Source organism: Leptonotus elevatus, chromosome 16 (genome assembly GCF_054856555.1).
Source record: "Leptonotus elevatus isolate MCC_2025b chromosome 16, RoL_Lele_1.0, whole genome shotgun sequence".
Classification (NCBI taxonomy): Eukaryota; Metazoa; Chordata; class Actinopteri; order Syngnathiformes; family Syngnathidae; genus Leptonotus; species Leptonotus elevatus.
The window spans coordinates 11,636,363-11,654,838 of NC_141254.1; the positions used below are offsets into that span (position 1 = coordinate 11,636,363).

The 18,476-nt window shown below is 40.8% G+C and overlaps 1 protein-coding gene across 1 annotated transcript in view; it reads right to left on the reverse strand.

The window, feature by feature from the left end:
* Positions 1-18,476, reverse strand: part of LOC147160751 (melatonin receptor type 1B-B-like) — a 38,708-nt gene that overhangs the window by 18,938 nt on the left and 1,294 nt on the right. The gene's annotated exons all lie outside the window — the stretch shown is intronic.

Here is an 18,476-nt window from a genome sequence, read left to right on the forward strand (position 1 = left end):
AAGGAAGATACATTAGCTGATGTTTGTGAAGGTGCTCAAGTTCTTTTAAAGTGGGGGAGAGGTGACACATGCCAGGGTCCAATTGACCCCATTTTAGCCACGCCCCCCCCCCCCCCCCCAAAAAAAACAGGAAAATTGAAATGGTGAAAAGCAGTTAATTTAACTAACATCAGTCTTAGTGTAAAAACACCATTCTTTTAATTTTTTATTTTTCAAACCTTCAAACTTTTATATTGCTAGTGCTGATGGTAATTTAGTTATTCTCCATGGTCACCAGACACTTTCTCTGCTCCTTACTCTGAAAATTGCGTCGTTCTATTGCAGAATTACAGTGCAGCAAACCATTAAACATCTTTTTTGGAAACGATGAATTCTTGATGAAATGAGTCTCTCGCCAATAGAATTGCTAAATGCTCACCTCAATTACAGTGAGTAGTACATTTTATTCCTACAGAAAGTTTGTAAGTGGTTGTCTTGCTAATCAGCTGGGGATTGACTCGTTATGAATCACCAAAATGGTCGCCATTGGTCCTTCCTGATGTCTTCGCTTTGCGCGTTACTAACAAACCATGTTCACCTCGTCAATCGGCTTTATTTGAATTGATGACGGTGAATTGCATTTATCGCGGGGATGCGTCCAGACCCGCCAATGACACCAAAATGTTTACATCGTTTTGTCTCTCCCTCAGGCCATAAACACGTTAAAGGTCATTAAAACACACCAAAGCATATTAAAAAAAACACTTTTCAAAGTATTCCTTAGTGTCTGTTTTCAATCTTGCTGCCAAGAAATGGGAGTGTCGTCATAGAAAATCACTTTGAGGAAGAAAATCTCAGCCTGCCTGCTTCAAGCTCTGCCAGGTGATGTTTACTGTAAAACTGACATGTACACTAAAATAAAATTAAACCTTGAATATTTAAACTAAAAAATATTTATTTAATAATTAATATAATTTTGTTTAATGAACGTTTGCTAGCTTAATGCTAACGTATAATGCAAAACGGCAAAGACATGCTAAAAGAAGTTAGCATTGATATTGCGGTAATCAAATATCTTCAAACTACTGTGGCACACACTCAAATACAATGCTTATAGGTAGGGCCCGACCAAAATTGATGTTTGGCTAAATTCAATTCTGAAAAACGATTAATCTGCAATTAATTTAAAAATAAATAATAAATAAAGTAACTTTTTTTTTGTTCCATTAAAGCTTACAACAGTATATAAAGGCAGAAATTTTGATTGTTTTACGATATTTTGTCCTTTAGTATTAAACTTTACAACAAAGATAAAAATCAGCAAAAAAAGGCAGATTTTTAAATGTTATTTTAATTATTTATTTTTAATTATCTTTGTCTTATGTTGTAAAGTGTTAATGTAAAAAAATATCTGCGATTAAATTGGCTAGCCGATTAACCAGCCGGGCCATACTCACAGTCATATATTCTTTCCCCTCTACGTAGACAATAACAATTATTGGAGCTAGGGGCCTTTTCTGCCTCTTTTTCTTGCTATTAATTGATCAGTATTAATTGAATCACCAAAATGGTCCCCGTTGGTCCTTCCTGTCATCTTTTCCCTTGCATGTTAAAACCTGACTGAGCTTCAATGTGACTACTCGTTCCTGTAGCGCAACACGCTAACAGCTACGCTAACGCTTTATTCCCACCTGACATCCCCAGGCTAAACATCGCAACAAGCCTCGTCTGTCGGCAATGTCTCCCACCAAAGCAATTTGTTTTTTTTTGTTTTTTTAATCAGGTGTGATTGCATTTCCTGTCGGTCCGACATGCACGGGTGCCGACGCGGCCTCCCGACGGATAAGGAATCCACGTGAGCGTCCGTCGGGTTAGGTTGAGGATAGTTGGATGCGCTGGTGGGGTCTCTGGCAAACAAATGTGTGCGCTCACTTGCCACTTTGTTTGCTTGAATGCAGAATAATGCTGCAGCCCTGCAGTCACGAGCGGCGTTCCTCATATTTTGAGGTCTAAACAGGAGAACTGCGACAACAGTCAATATTCATCGTTGTCGCTGCGCTACGCAAATGGTGGCGTGTTTACATTGGCAAACAAATCAGCGACTGTACTAATGCTCTATCTTTTTGTTTGTTTTTCACTTCCGTCCAATACATGGACTCCTTTCACCAATCGCTTTAAATCTGAACAATTTATTAAAATGTAATAGTTGTACTATAATTTAAATAAAAAGCTTAAAGTATATAAATTAATATTTGTGTTTATTTATTAATAAAATAAATAGGGATGTTTGATACCACTTTTTTTATTTAAAGACCAATACCAGTACAAGTAACTCAACTCGAGTAGTCACCGATACCGAGTACCGATTCCACTAGATCACATTTCCCCCCAAAAAGATGACAGATTATTTTAAAGACATGTATCCCAGCATTGCATTTTTCCTTAAATCTGCATGGCATTAATGGCAATTTTCTAGTTTTCGTATTTCTAATTTCTAGTTTCTGATCCTAAAACACCCAAAAGAGGGTATCCAATACTGGTATCGGCCGTCCTTGCGAGTCCCGATACCTTAAAACCTGCCCAAAAATAAATAATTGAATGAATCAAAACAGCAAACTGATAGACACAAATACTGTATGTATATCTGTTGACAGAAAAATTTGTAGTTCTTTAAAATAATTTTTAAATTTAAAGTATGTATATAATATGTCAATATATTTTATTTAGATTTAAAAAAGAAATAATCAAATGAATTAAAAACTGCTTAGATTTTCCCAATGCCAAAGAGGAGCAAATAAACACAATGTATTTTTTTTTTAATTAACTATAAGTAAATACATATTATTTACAAAATCATTGAAATTGCATGTTTAAAAAAGTTATCCCAAAAATGCAAATGTGTTCAAAATGCATATATTTAGTTTGCCATTTTGTCATTTGGCTGACAGACTTGAAATGCAACACCGAGACTTTGTTATTGTATTTGTTATTGAATGTATGCTAGATTATCTTGAATTTACAACAAATGCTGAGTTAACGAGTCAACCCGTAGGGAGACTTTCAGTTTTTTCCCCCAAATGTTAAATGTTGCCTACTGCTACCTGCTGGCACGGAGGTTCGCCTCGCGTCGACGACGCTGATGCTATTTGTCGTCAATTTGCCGCGTTTTGGCCTCCGGTGGTGATTTAGCGCAAATTAAGTGTCAAGTGTAAATGTTTTAAAGACGACGATTTAAAGCGGGCGACAGACATGGCTGCCGGGAGTCAGTTAAGCTGCCTCGTACTTCTCTCTGGAGGCTCCACTTGGACTCTTTGCCTGTGTGCTAAAGCAAGTCAAGCAAATTATTGGTGAGCCAAGGGGAGTGTGGGGGAGGTTTGGTGCGCATGCGGGCATTTTGTGCCAACTGCGTGGCCCCCTCGAGCCAGATGGCATCCTTCCGAATGTGTTGCGCCGCGTCGCTCCAACCGCTAATTGTGTGCTTTCCGCGCTTAAATAAAAGATTCTTTGGCTCCGAGGGCAAAGTGGATGTCGGGTCAGGGCCACGCTCATTCCGCGTGCGCTTTGCCCCCCGGCACGGCAACCCCTTGTACCTGTCGTGCATTTAAGATGCACAAGAACAACCTCCTGAATTGTGCAAAACGCTACCAAAGTCGAGCAGGTGGCCATCTTAAAGAGCAGACGAGCTCTTTTTATCGTTTATTTTTAATGTTCCAAATAGACAAAATTAGTATTAGATCTTGATATTATGCTCTGCCCACATTAGACGTTGCAGGCAACCCATCTGTCCAGGATAGCTACTTCCCATTGGGACTCATTTAGGCGAATTCCCTCGTGCGAGATTGTCAAAGTACATTCACACAAAATGGCTGCTACGACCCAAAATGGTGAACTTACAGTTTTATTTTTCTAACCATCCACTAAACCTAACCTATAACTAACTATAATAAAAAATTTGACACAATGCCACCATGCAACGCCATCATTAGCTAGCATAGGCAAACAATCTTGGCTTTTTAGCATCTTCAATCTTTTTAGAAGTTTGTTGAAGTACGAATCCTGGAATTTGCATAAAATGGCTGCTTTAAATAAAAAAAGACAACTTCCTGTTCACGTCCGGGAAGGGATTAGAGAAACCTTTTTGTATGTCCTGTTTTGATACACATATTTACCCAATTTCATGCTCCCGAAAAACAAACAAAGCTCTAAGGGCTGAGATTTAAAAATTTGTCCTCAAATCGATCATCAAACTTTGACACCATGCTCCGCCCACATTTGACAGCATAGGCTTAAACGATTCCCAATTTCATGTCACTCGTTTGTTTCAGATAACACGGGTCATCATTTGTGCGAATTGGTCAAAATAGAAGAACCCTAACCCTAAACCCAAAATGGCTGCTCCAATCCAAAATGGCTGACTTCCTGTTCATTTTCAGACATGGGTCCTTGAGACTTTTTGGTGCGTCCTGTTATGCGATAAAGGTCAATTTAGTATCGATTGGGTAAGTGATGGGTTTTTGTTTTTTTTTAATGAATGAAAAACCCTCGTAAGGGTCCTTGAATTTGCCCAAAATGGCTGTGACTTAGTGTTCAGTTTTGGGCATGTGTCCTTTTTTGTACATACTTTTCCAATAGACATGGCCAAACTGGTGCAGGGCCTGATTTCTTTTTTTTTCTCATGGCATAATATAATCGTCAAAAGCCGAACATGAGGACATTACAAGTTGTTGGTCCTTGAAACTTTTTCAAGCGTCCCGCCATGCTGAGCATTGAAGATGCACATAAACAATGCCAGGGCCTCTTAAATTGTTCAAAACGCTGCCAAAGCCAACAGGCGGTGAGCTTAAAGAGCCGAGATGCTCGGCGGGTCTCAGCGCGGCTGTTTACGGGAGCTTTAAGACGCCACCTGCTGCCGCCATCTCTGGCATCTTCTCAACACCGCAACCTCCAGTATGGAGAACGTACGCCCGGGCCTTCTTGACACTTTTTTTTTTTTGTTTGTTTGCTTGCGTCCATCTGCGCCGGACTGGCTTTAATGCCGACGCCAGCAGGCCAGACGCCCTTTGAACTTTGAGAACTAAGCAGATGATCGAGTCGGAAGGCTGCCGTGGCTCGCGGTGATAGCGTCAAAGATAACAATCTGGATTAAAGGGACGCGCTGATGAGCGGGCCTCGAGGCCCCGTGTGACGAGTTGCACTGGACCAAAAATGTCCGTTTCCCGCGCGTGAGTGCGGAGAGATGCCCGGCTGAAATGCCAAACAAACAAATGCACGATTGGGGGACCAGTTTCGGATCAAAGCCATATGGGGGGCCCCTATGAATCTCAAAAAGACTTGCGGTTCGGCTTTCACCTTGAGGAGACGAGTTAGTAGGGATTCACGTTTCAGGGCAAGTCATAAAATTTTGTTGACATGCAATTTAGTGTTGGCCATCTGTCTAGTATACTTGCTTTTAATTTGGTACACTCTTAAAACTGCTGGGTTCGAAAGAGACTGAGCCAGTGCTGGGTTATTTATAGCCAGCACATCACGTTGAGGATTTGACCCAGCATGTTGGGTCAAGATTTTTATGAGGTAAAAACGATAAATAATGATGACTTAAAGCTACACTCTAAAAACAGTTGGGTCAAAAGTAACCCAATTATGGATCAAAAATGGACCGATCCACTTTATGGGTCAATTTGAGTTTCTGGGTTGTTTTATACAAAATGACCCAAGTAAAGGATATGACCATTATTTATGAATTGCTTTACCCATCTCTTGACTCAAAATTGGGTCAAATTGACCCAAGTAGAGGATTGGTCCATTTTTGACCCATAGTTGGGTAACTTTTGACCCAACTGTTTTTAGAGTGTAAACCCTTAAAAAAAAAGTAAAAAAATGGAAAAATGTTCACAAACTTTGGTCAATTTGCCCCAATTTTGTGTTGGTTTGTACAAAATGCCCCAATTTTTGGGGCGGTTGTTCTGTCCAAAGAATTGTGTTGTTTTGTACAAATTAATTTGGTTTATACAAAACAGCCCCAAAAATTGTGTTGCTTTATAATAAACAACCCAGAAATTGGGTTGGTTTGTAAAAAAAACAACAACCCAAGAAATAAGATCTGTTTATACAAAACATCACCAAAAAGTGGGTTGATTGATACAAAACACCCCCCAAATTGGGTTGTTTTGTACAAATCAACCCAGAAAGGTGGGTCAAATTGGCCCAAGTTAGCCCATCAGTCCAAATTTGAACCCAAATTGGGTTGTTTTTCACTCTACCAAGAAATTGGTTACTAGGTTACCAGCATTGCTGTTTTTCCAAAACAATAATTACCAACAAAAACAAGAAGAAAGTAGAGTTATGGCAAAAAACGTTCATCTTCTCTTCTAGTTTATACAGTAGTAACTTTCCTGTGTTTCGGGTCCCCAATTTTTTTTACACCAGACCCGCTTCCTGGTGCAAATGGTTGGGCCTTGCTCCCTAACCAGGATTTGAACCCTGATCCCCCGTGTTTGAAATCAAAATCCAAGAATGTTACGTTGAGTTTAATTCAACTTCAGTTCGCGACAAATATGTCCAAAATGGTACCCAGGTTCAGCGCATTCATATTCAAAACAACCCAATGTTGGGTAAAAGTAACTACTCAGCAAGTGGGTTTGGAAATGTTTTTTAGTGCGTAGGAATTGTAAAAAAAACAAGAGTTAGACTAAAATGAAAAGTCAAAAAATCTCTCAGACAGGTTTGTCTTGTGGAAACTGAAAGTAAAAAAAATGAGCCCAAAATAGCCTCTTCAAAGCAAAATCACCAGAACTCCCGTTTATTCTCCGGCTTCTTTTTTGTTGACGGTGGGCCTACTCGCAATAAACAGATGGAATATTATGTGGACCTTGGACAATAGGAAAAAGTTGAACTTCCTGTCTGTCGTGTCAAGCCATCCGAGCTGCTGATGCACGAGAACAGACAGCAGAGGACGCGAAGGCCCTCCGGAGGGCAAAAGTGACTTTGCTTCAAATCTGTTTGTTTACTTGCACGAGCTGATGATTGCACTTCAGCCCGAGCGTGATTGTCAGCGACACCCGAGCGCCGCCGCCGCCGCCGCCACTGCGCTCCGACTGCCGCCAAAAAAACTCGCAGCTCGCTCGTATTCTTCCCAAAAGGCTCGCCGTCCAAATCTTTCATTGATATGAAAGATGCCGTTTTGCAGTTCAGGTTGCTGACGGGCGGATGGGTGAGCATCAGTTGGCGTGAATGCCAACTGATGAAATATTCAGTTTGCAATCAATCACATTGCTTTTGCATGAAAGATATCTGAAGCGCTTCTCTAATGAAACCGTGACTACAAACATCCGACTTCTATAAAACATCTCATTTTTGTGAAATATTCATTTGACAATTTGATGCTTGTATTTAGCGGCGCTGTAGAAGTTGCCTGTGATTATAGTAGCTGCTTCCGATTGGGGCTCATTTGGGCCAATCGGATTTTGTGTGCGAGCCCTGGAATTCTTCCAAAATGGCTGCTTCAAACCAAAATTGAAGAATTGCTGTTTGGTTTCAGGAATGGGCCCTTCAGGCTTTTTCATGCCCACCATTTATGTATAAATTAGTGGAACTAGTGTCGGCGACATGTTGATCACATTTTTCCTTTTTTGGTTGTAGCCAACTTAAGACGACATAACAACACAAGGAAAATCCGGCAGATGCGCGCTAGCTTGAAAACAACTGATGTCTATTTATAAACAAAGATGGCAGCTGTCATGAAAACAACCAAAACCACCGCACACAATGGGCGTCATTTTTTTTTCTTCCCTGGGATGAGAATAATTTCCTCTGTTGGGAGCTTTGCTTTGCTGGATTCTCACAGATGCAATAAACGGATTAGGAATTCTGTCCCTGTTTTCCTCTGGTGAAGAATGTGGAATGTTTCACTTCTGAGATGATCAAAAAAATAAAAAGACTTGGTGGGCCAAAGTAGTGCCAAGTGTTGTTGGGTCAAATAACCCAATACGGGTGAAAAAAAAAAGGGGGCTAATTAATTTCTTGGATTAATTTGACCCAACTTTCTGGGTTGTATTAACCCAATTAATTTTGTTGTTTAATGTTGTAGGTTGTTTTGTATAAACAGACCAAAAACATTTTGGGTTTTTGTATAAACCGACACAATGTTTGGACTTATTTTGAATAATTTTTGGGGTTGTTCCATGTAAACCAACACCATTTTTTGGGGTTGTTTTGTATAAACTGACATTTTTTTGGGTCAGTTTGCACAAAACTACCCAATTTTTTGGGTTGTTTTGTATGAACCAAACCAAAATTTGAGTTTGTTATATATACAGTGAACCAAATTTTGGGGTTGTTTTTGTATAAACCCAATTTTTGGAAAACCCTGGAAAGTCGGCTTAAATCGACCCAAGACATCGGGTGAAGGATTTCATTGGTGGGAAAAATGCATGATGTGTTTTGTTGACTTGAACGCCTGACGACGCCAATGTGAACGAATGCTTGGCTTTTCCGCGCATTGCCACGCTCGCATTCCAGGTGTGCTTTCAGTCTTTTACATTCGGCACGCAGCGGCGGAAGCAAATATTGTATTCGCCTTGTTTACGGATTCGTGCCGCACGCGGCGGCGCACCATCCTCATCCTCCCCTTTTTCTTCCTCCTCCATGTTTTTTTTTTGTTTTTTTTGCTCTCCCTCCCTCATCTTCCCACCACCTCACCCACGGCTGCCTGGAGGTTGGAAGGAGCCGTTACGTAACTCACTTCAAATTACCGCCGCACATCTATTATGGATACGTGCTCGCATGCCACGCGTTTGACGTATTTCGACGAGGAGGACGACGAGGGGGGATACGGGGTCAGTCGTCCACGCACGTGAAGATTCGAGGCGAGCTTGGGGCGGGGGGGGGGGGGGGCTTAACTCGGCAGCGGGAAAGACTGAATCATACCCCCCTCCTCCCTCGTCGTCCCCTTGAGTCGGCAGCAGAGTGCACGAGTGGCGGGTGACTGTGATGACACTTGACAGCATCAGTAGCGGCGGCCCTTACGTTGGGCTGCACATTCCTTAGCCAGTTTCGCAACCTTTATTTTTTTGTCGTCTTTTTGGGGGTGAGGCTGGAATGGATTAAAGGCCTTCCCATTCATTTCAATGGCAGAAGATGACTTGAGGTACAAGCGTGGTCACGGAACAAACTAAACTTGTATCTCAAGTCAGGTCTGCATATAATGGATTTCTCATTTTGATTAGCATTAGCATTGTTAGCATTTCTTATTTGTTCTGCCTGGCATAGATAGATGAACATAGTGGTTTGCGAATCACTATCCATGGCACTTCCTGTTTGCCCAGGTGGGCTCCCCTGAGAACTTTTGGGAACCATCCCAGTCAGTCATGTTTGTGTGCCTAAATAATACTTGCAAAAACCAGATGAAAGAATGATATGGCGTCGACGATCCCCTCCAAAGCCCGGCGCAGCCTCTGCAGCATGCATTATAGATCAGTGGCAGCACGCATGAATGGGACGTGATAAAAAGGAGCAAGCGGCTGATATTTGTCACAATGGGACGTGTAATATGGGTGTCGCATGCAATTTTCACGCGTGGCTCCAAATCATTCAATACCAACCCCAAATGAATTGGTTCTCATCAGGCCCTGCGGCGAATCTGCGGCCCCGCCCTTCTTAAAAGCCTCCATTTCCATTCCGACCCGCTCGTCCTCATCTCATTTAGGCAGAGCTTCCAATCGGGTTCCTGCCTTCAGCTGTCAGGAGAAACCTTTTTCACACTCGGCCAAATCTCCCGCTGGATTAAACGGGATCCCATTGATCTGACAACCTGCTCGCTCGGCTGATTTGCGTTTTTTAAGATTCCGGCGGATTCAAATCAAACCAACCGGGGCTCCCAGAGGCGGCGAAAACCTCCCCGGTCGGGAGAATACATTAACCGAGCGGTATGCAACCCAGAGCCCCTCCTCCCTTCCACAGTGCCCGCCGGGTCGCATTGGGGGGGAGGGGGGGTGTAACGCAACGGAGGGCATAAGTAGGTTTTTAAAAACTGATGAGGAGAATATTAAAAAGCACTAAAAGCAAAGAGCGCAGAAGTGAGGCTGGGAAGCGGGGTCGTGGGATGGCTCTTTTGTAGCTAGTGCACTTAGCAAGCCCACCTCCTGGTGACATTTCAGTTCCCTGAGTGCATTTGGAGAACATTTTGGCCTTCGGACGCCTGCCCCTCCACGGCCCGCAAACATAACAACCGACTTTTGTACTCCCGACGACGCCGGCGAAACTTTTCAATCACAAACTTTCATCCTGACACAGTCCAGACCGAGACTAATGATTAGCAACGTGTGACTAATTTACCCGATTATGCCTTATGTCTAAAATTCGTGAAGCCAAAGTGTATATACAATGATCCCTCAGTTTACGAAGCAATTTTTTTACGGCTTTTCACAGGTGAGCCTGCATAGTTAGCTGCTTGTGGTGTAGTACCACATTGTGCCACAACATGCCAGGCAGCACTGAGCGCCACAGGAAGAGATGCAGCGTGACAGAAGAAGAGTTGAAGAAGTTTGTCAATGTGCATTCTTGATCGTTCTTACTGCTAAAGAATGTGGAATGTGTCTCTTCCAAGATTATATCAGACAAAAAAAAAAGACGCCTGGTGGACAAAAATAGTGGGACGTTTTGCAAATTATGCAAAAAAAAAATGCAGCTTTAAGGCTATAGCAGTGTGAAAGTACTAAAGAACAAAGCATTGAATAAAAAAAAAAAGTAAAGTGTTAATTAATACACTCTGAAAACAGTTTGGTCAAAAATGGACCAATTAGCTTATTGGGTGAATTTGACCCAACGTTTTGGGTTGTCTTGTACAAACTGATTAGTTTTTTTGGGGGGGTTGTTTGGGGATGTTTTGTACAAATCAACCACATTTTGAGGTTATTTAATACAAGTACAACATTTGGGGGAAAGATGGATAAAATTGACACAAGTTTTGGATTGGTCCAAATTGGGTTATTTTTTGACCCAAAACATTTTAGTGTGTTACATTATTGTTACGTTCTTACGTCCTTGTGACCTTGTGAAAGGTCATCAGTCGCAGCCTATTCCAATTGAAAGTATGAATAAGCCAAGGACGCATGGAATACCCGGATGTTGTTCTTCTTAGCTCGCTTAAACCGAAGATTCATCGGTTGGATACTTATGAAGGCTTGGCAAAGAAAATATCCCAAGATGTATTTTGTACTACTATCGGAAATACGTCAAAGTTGTCAGGCGAAGAGGAGGAAGAAACCTCCATTAGCCTGTGTGGCTTTCGCTTGATATGGTAGCATTAGCATTAAGCTAGCCAGGCTCAAATAGAACCAACCATGTGATTTGCTCGAACCTTTGGGTGTTTCAATATAAAATGTATTCGTCTCTCTTGCTTTGTGTGACAGTTTTTATAGTAAACTTCAACTGAGACTGACAAATAAACAGTTTGAAACAAGCGCACGTAGATAGATTTCTTCACCTCAACAGTAATAGGTGCGAAGGAATACTTTAAAACGAGCGTCTTAAAAAGTATGAATGTTTTTAAAGCATGTGGAAATTCTTAAAATGTATTAGGTTTATAAGGTGGCTCTATATGGCAGATTTGCAACCATTTCAGGCGGGTTTGCCGTTGTATCACTGTACTGCAGCGTAGGTTAGCCGCATTCCCACAAATCCTGTCATCTTATCAAAAGTCTTCCATTTGACTTGATTAAACCCGTAGGTATGGCGTAATAAAAACCCACACTTCTTGCATTGCAACGCTAAGACAATCCCATTTGAGATAAAACACACCTTGAAGAGAAGCGTGGCTCGCTTTCATGTCGAAATAAATTGATTTGGGCTTTTTTATTTTTTTGGGGTTAGATGCGCGTGTTTTTTTTTTTTTTTCATTTCCTTTTTGATTATTTGAAACAGCGCCTTTCTGCCTCTCTTGTCTGTTGTTTGTGCTCCAAGGCCTGATAGCGACGGCGAGCGAGCTCCTGTCTTGGCGCTTTTGTTTACAAGCCGTCTCGCGCATCACGTAGCGGCATGACAAACGACGTACATAATTGGTATGGACGTGAGGAAGCTCAGGAGGATTCCTCGCAAACGTGTCTTTGAACAACATGTCGAAATCCCAACTCCCAAATCCCCCTCCCCACCTCCACCCCCGTCACCGCATACTCATTGGACCGGAGAGACACAGTGGATTAAGCAGCTCCGGTGTCAAATTAACCGAGAAGTTGCGTTGCGTTACGGATGTAAGTCCCCCTCGCTGCGGTGTTTTTTTTTTTTCATGTGAATTTGCGGAATACGTCGATGCGTTGACTGGAGCGAAGGCTTCCCGCGATGCGTCAGACATCAGCGCCGCACGCAGCCGTTTGGAAACGCGGCGTCAAACAGAGCGACTCGACAGCACAAAAATGTCTGGCGGGAAATCTCTAAAAAAAAAAAAACGATTTGTGAAGAAACAATGTGGGATTTCTCGTTCTTGTTATGATTTGTACCTCTCCACTCATCTTTGTTAAATGGTCAGGATTTTTGGGCTAGGCGGGAACCATCAGGATTTAAGATTTTTTTAAAAAAATCAAAGGAGAGCCAATCGCAGTCATTTTGTTTTGTTTTAGGGAAACAACAGGTTTTAGCAGATTATTGTCAAGTTTTCTACTGAGTAGTTTGGACCTGATATCCAATCAGGAACAATGTGGTTTCCTAATTATATTTGACAAATGAGAACATGGAAAGCTAATCATTGCCACTTTGTTTTAGTGAACCTAATTCCGATTTATGAAGGTTTGACTAAATTGACAATTAGAGGTACGTAGTTTTGATTGGTCGTTGCTTATTTTGGTCGGATATCCAAGCATGGACCATCTGGAGTCTTAACAACTTCTTCTTTCATAACGGAAAGCCAATTGCCACGACAGTACTTTGTTTTAGTGAACCAAGTTCTGGATTCCGAACATTTGGGCAGTTTGGCAGTGAAAGGCATGCAGTTCGGTGTTCTACTGATCCTCTGTAATTTTGGTCCAATATCCAAGCAGAACCCTTGTGGATTCTTAAAGATATTGAACAGAAAAGATCAAAGAAAAGCCAATCTCCACCACTTTGTTTTAGTGAAACTACTTGTGGATAGCGTATGTTTGAGCAGAACGGTGACAATAAACAGTATTTAGTTTCTCGACTGATCCTCTGCAATGTTGACGTGACATCCAAGCAGGAACCATTTAGTTTTATGAGAATATGTGGAAAAAGAGCAAAGAAAGCCAATTGCTATCACGTTGTTTGGTGAATTCTGTGATTTTAAATGTTGTATTTTGAGCAGATAGTTGACATTAAAGACATTATATTTGAAATGTTTTTATGATTAAAGGTATGTAGTCTTTCTTGGGGTCTTATCTGACCTGGCAAAATATGAAATGAAAGTCAATCGCTGCCACTTTGTTTTAATAAACCAAGTTCTGGATTATGAATGACATGTTTTGAGCAGATTATTGACAATAAAAGCAGATTATAATACATATTGGATCAAAGGTATGTACTGTATTTCAGGAAAGTAGATTTATATTGCATTCAATGTACAGTATTGAATCAAAGAAAATCCATTTGCCATTACTTTGTTTTTAATGCACCAAATTCTGGATTCTGACTTGTTTGAGTGAACAAGTTGTGGATTACGATGGTTTGAACAGATTAATAACAATAAAGATAAGGTTCTCTTCTCAGGTATGATTGGGGATTTCATTGATATGCATTCTCAAGCATTATCATCCTCAATGTATTCATTTCTTTTCTTTTGACGCCAGCTCACATTTCTTCGCAAAACAACCGTTTTAATGACATTTTTAACACATTCGGATGACAGTTTGTATTACAAGAACAATATCATCTGCTGTGAAGGGATACACTTTGCTTTAGTGTATCGAGTTTTGAAAGGCGCACCATGAATGAAATGTTTTGTAGCAAATAGCTGACAGGAAAAAGAGATTTTGACGACGTACGGCTCCAAAACAGCCTCTGTTCCCCAATCGGTCATTACAATGTGTTTATTTTTGCACTTTCCGTTTTAAGATGTTTTTTTTTTTTTTTTTTTTTCCCGAGCATTATGTTCAGACGCACGAGGGCTTTAGGGAAAAGTAGCTGTGGTGGGCAGCGAGGAGAAGGGGTGGCTGTAGATTTGAAATAAATAGAGTCTCTTTGAAGCGACTAACGTGTGATCGCTTTGACGCTAATCCCCTTCAAAGGCGGTGCTCCCAAAAAAAAAGAAAAAACTTCTGACCCACGCAGAGTGCTCACACATACACACACTTTGGTGCACCCAAGCTGCTAGGCCCACAATAGCGTATTATGATGTCAGCTGTTTAAAATCTATACGTTTCTTGTCGTGACTTACAATTCTGCTTCTTGTAATGCTGATTTGACCTTTGATGTTAATAACTTCGCCATCTTCTTCTTTTTCTTTTTGAGTTCCAAATCACCAGGAATGTTGCGTTGATGTAAAGAATATTCCAAGTTTGCGGTCACAGACAATTTTGGGTCTAATCCTTTTAAAGTCAAGAGTGTTCTCACCGTGACGGAACAAAAAAGTCTGGAAGTTGCTGACAGAGGAGCAATCTTGTTCTGGAGATCATTCAAAATCAATCGGCTTCGCACAGAACAGCAATTACACTGACAACTTTTGATAAAACAAATGCGTCTTGTATCACAAATCACTCAAAAGTTGCAATTCCTTGCTCTGGCGTAGTGCAATATACTTTTGATTGCCGGTTGCTGGATCTCAACATCAAATTTGCATGTGATTAAAAACCAAAGGATGCGAGGAATTTTTTGCAAAGTCCCTGATATGACGAAACCCTCAATCAGATATCAGTCAAAAGCAGCAAATTGCTTGCTTGACATAGCATCAACAGTGTGCAGTTTTGATTTTAAAAAAAAATTGTGAGAATTGTCTTCTCAGTTCAAGCTAGCTACCATTCAGAATCACTCGACTCGCTCACAATAGGCCTGCAGTCAAAGTGGGCTGCTGTGCATTACTTCTTTTCCTTGGTGTAAGCTATTCTTATGCTAACAGTATGTAGGTGAGAGCGAAGCCCGTAGTTAGTCATCATCAAATGCGCTTTGCCCACGTAAACAGCCAGTGGCCTTCAATCAGGTGTTTTCCCACCTGAAGCGCACCGAGGGCGGAGGGCTTCACCCTTGCGGACGAGTGGGCCGCCACCAAACTGCCAGCGCGCGTGGCTAAAAGCGCTACGACGCCTACTGGAATGCCTCTTCAAAAAAAAAAAAAAAAGAGTAAAATACAAGGTGGGCTGTGGAATTGAGTGGTTAAGGATTGGGAAGAGCAGCTTACGGGAGGCACAAGTTGGAGTCCATGCAACACAGATGTAAAACACTTCTTGCCACATTGTAGCGAAAACTTAATTTAAAACTGTGCCAGAAGATGGGGTGGCTCCATGCAAGACAAATCTGAAGCAGTTGAAGGGAATAATTATTTTAGTGGTTGGATTCCATGCAACACAGGTGTGAAGCAGTTAGCGTAACTGTACTTGTGCAAATAAATATTAGTTAGTTGACTCCATGCAACAGAGACGAGAAGCAGTTGAAAGGATGAATGATGTTAGTTGGCAGACTCCATGCAACACAGGTATGAAGTCATGTGCTGCGTTTGTAAGGCGAAGTATTGGCGGGCTCCATGCAACACAGATGTGAAGCAGTTTTCCCAAATATTACTGATGTATCTCAACATTTTGTTAGTTGACTCTGTTCAACACAGATGTGAAGCAGTTATCAGAAACTGTGCTCATGTAACCAAATATTCATTGGTGGTGTCCATGCAACTATTAGTTGGTGGACTTCATGCAATACAGATGTGAAACATTTCTCAGAAATGTGTACATATAAATAGCAGTTGGACTCAATGCATGCAACACAAATGTGAATCAGTTGAGAAGAAAATTGCTTCTACAACTAGATTTTAGTTAATGGACTTCATGCAACACAGATATGAAGTAATTCTCAGAAACTGTGCTTGTAGAGCAAAGTATTGACAGGCTCCATGCAACAGAGATGTGAAGCAGTTCTCAGAAACTGTGCTCATGTAACCAAATATTTGTTGGTGGTGTCCATGCAACGCAGATATGAAGCAGTCAGGGAAACTGTGCATATGCAACTAAATATTAGTTGGTGGACTTCAGGTAATATAGAGGTGAAACATTTCTCTGAAATGTGTACATATAAATAGCAGTTGGACTCAATGCATGCAACACAGATGTGAAGCAGTTGAGAGGAAAATTGCTTCTACAACTAGATTTTAGTTGATGGACTAACTAGTTGGTGAAAGAAAGAATTAATATATGACTAGCTTTTACTATGTACTGTAATACAGATGTAAAGCAGGTCTCAGAAACTGTTCAGTTGGTGGCGTCCATGCAGCACAGATGTAAAGCAGTTCAGGGGGTAGTCTGAATTCTGTTGCTAACCAAAACAGCAGCACCGGGCCAGTAAAAAGTGAGTCTCCAGCATCTAGCTGTTTGCAAGTCTTGCTTCAAGGTGAATAACGGTGGTGAAGGCAAACACGTTTTCTTCCCTCCATTCAAAACGCTAGATTTTTTTTTCTCCATTTGACACACAAACGAGTCTCCACCATTGCCGTGTGTGCGTTCGATCACCTCAGGTCAAGATGATAGCGAGCGGAACAAAAAGACAAAAACAATTTTTTTAAAATGCCTTTCAGGATGCGTTGGAGGAAACATTCACAAGAATTGATTGTGTGCTATAATCCATTCATAAGCACGTGGATTCATTCAGCAAAATCAAGCCATTGAAGAACACGCGCAAAAAAGAATCAGGCTTCATTAATAAGCTGACTTCAAACAATGAAGTCAACATGTTAACAAAAATATATATAATGACGTTGGCAAATTACAAGAAGAGTTTGAGGAAAAAATAATAGTAACTATAAGACTACAGACTTGTTTATATATATATATATATATATATATATATATATATATATATATATATATATATATATATATATATATATATATATATATATATATATATATATATATATATATATATATATATATATATATATATATATTTCCACTGTCATTGACTCGCCGTGTCCCAGGCCACGTTTTCCATTTTAAACCTGTCACACTCTTGGAAGGACGATCAATACCTAATGCTCGTTAATGTTCCCCACGGGACTCATTACACAACTCGCAAAGGTGCTGTAAATGTCCCAAAATTAAGCAGATGTAAACATATGCATGCCATTTGTCTATTTGCACACCCTCGTGATGTCAATGTCACCCTGAAAGTGAGCGGAGGGGCTTCGGGGGGGATTTTTTTCTCCAAAATGCAGCATGGGATGCATTGCAGGAGCAGCACAATGTCCACTGGAGTCAAACAAAAAATGAGGCAAAAACTCATTCTTTTTTTCCAACCTGATGAGATAACCAAGTAACAGTTGAGTCCATTTAAACGATGTGGCTAATTTCACCTTTTGTGCTTTCTCCACTGAGCGCTGAAGTGGCGGCTGGCGAAAAAGCGGAAAGCAAAAGTTGGCCAAGGCGGCCATCAATCAAGGCTGTCGATACGGAATCATAAAAGACGCTCAAGGCTTCATTAGCCCGCGGACAGGCTTCCCACACATCAGGAGCAAACCGCGCACACACACCCGTGTGTCCTCATACACCTGAAATCAAATATGTTTTGCCCTGATTTCAAGCTGACAGGCTTGACACACACCAACCTCTCCCACACGTGTTATTGCGTATTTACAAGCCCTTTCTATTATGTAAGAAAGCAACTCACGCGTTGCGGGCACAAGTAGACGTCGAGGAGGAATGTCGCACCCCAAAGATTCTCACATCATTTGATGACAACACAAACACATGCTACAAACCCCCCCAAATGAAGTCATTGTTTTTTCTTAACTTTTTTGCATAAAATTTTGTATTTGTACAAAAATATTTTTTTAATGAAAATCATAAAATTATGAGAATTTTTTGGGAGAAAAAAGATAAATGTAATCGTACAAGAAAGAAAAAGTGTATTATTCAAAAAAATTGTAAAGTTGTAAAGATCTGCCTTTTTGTGTGTGTGGGGAAAATCTTCATTTAACAATTTATGCAGAAGAGTATAACTTGCAAAAAAAAAAAAAAAAAGACTATTTTTCTGAATGCAGGGATTTCTGAAAAATTTGTAATTTATATATATATATATATATATATATATATATATATATATATATATATATATATGGGTTTAAATAACCCAGCATTGGTCTAAGGATTTAACCCAGCATTTTGATTGGGATAAACCCAGCGCTGGGTCCAAAAGGAACTGAGCAAATGCTGGGTTACTTATATGCTTGGGTCAAGGTTTTGAATGGGATTTGAACCCCGATCGTCACGTCCAAAGCCACGTTACATGTAACTGACTTCAGCATACAACAACTGTCCAAAATAGCGACCAACTTCATCTCTTCAGCCCGCCCAAAT